This window comes from Acyrthosiphon pisum, chromosome A1 (assembly GCF_005508785.2).
Source record: "Acyrthosiphon pisum isolate AL4f chromosome A1, pea_aphid_22Mar2018_4r6ur, whole genome shotgun sequence".
Taxonomy (NCBI): Eukaryota; Metazoa; Arthropoda; class Insecta; order Hemiptera; family Aphididae; genus Acyrthosiphon; species Acyrthosiphon pisum.
In genome coordinates this window covers 103,089,955-103,091,281 of record NC_042494.1, presented here as the reverse complement: position 1 = coordinate 103,091,281, position 1,327 = coordinate 103,089,955, and positions in this window count along the sequence as shown.

The window sequence follows — 1,327 nt, the reverse complement described above, 5'->3', positions numbered from 1 at the left end:
AAGTTTCAATTTTTTTAGTTTTTTTTTCTATAAAATATCAATAAAGTTTATCTGTTGGGCCAAAAAGTGTAAAAAATGAATACAAAGCTCCTGATATATTGTTACAATAGCAGTTGAAAAATATTAAAAATACATAGGCACAATTTTTTTTTATAAGCATTTGAAGTTGCTAGCTAGTTTTATCTATAATAACTAATACCTATTACCAAATATTACAATAGGGCCGTGAAGTTATAGTATTAGTGGCTAGTGCATTAAAATAATTGTACCTATGTGATGGTTTTTTCAAAAATGAATTCAATATACGTATGACTAAAGGCAATAGAAAAATAAATTAATATATTTTAAAATATCCTTAGAATAGAAGATTTCATAATATACTCGCTCAGATACACTAGATACTATTCTTAGTTTCCAGAATTAATAACTCGCAATTAGTTCTGACAGTGGTTAGCTTGCAAGACGTAAGTCCCATTTCTTGCTGGAAGGCAGAACACTACCTCCCCAGTATTTACACCAATATATATTAATCATAAAATTAAAAAATATTATAACCATATATAAAAATACATACCTAGCTCTTTTATTATAACAGCAGCAAATAGCTATCAGTAATTCTACCTAGGTAGGTACGTTAATATTCATTGCGGTGCAGTTTGCCGGTATATACATATTTAAAACTTTATACCTAACTCCTAAGTGCCAATCTAGTTAGTCTTACTGGAGTGGTGTTTTTTTTATAGGTACACTTTGCTTAGTCATTCTGCGTCTTGCCCAAGTTTTTATCTAATAAATAATAATCAAACCATACAATAGAAATAATAGCAAAGACTGATTGTTAAATAAATTATTTACTTGCATACCTAAATATAGTTTATTTTAAAGTTACGTTAATATAAAATACTTTTATTCATACATTATAGTTTTTACTTGGTACCTATTTACGTAGGTAGCTAAATATACTACATGAGTTACCCTTATCCATAACAAAATTTAACCGATAAGTGATAACACTAAATAAAAATTGAAGTACGAGTGCATACGGATTGCCTACCAGCAAAGGCGCAAATAGGAGGGGGCTTTAGGGGCTAAGCCCCCCAAAAATGTCCATAGCCCCCAAACATTTCCTACATTTTGTTTTAAGCTTATTCAATATTATCAAAGTAAGGCTTTAGCCCCCCCCCCCAAATCCCAAACGCTATTTGTGCCTATGCCTATCAGGTCATTTCCTTTAAGAAGTTGATAATGATTAATGTTAATATTTGATCGGGTTGTATAATTCTACTTCTCCTAGTAGATGTGGTATGTGGTGTTTGTTTCTCAAATC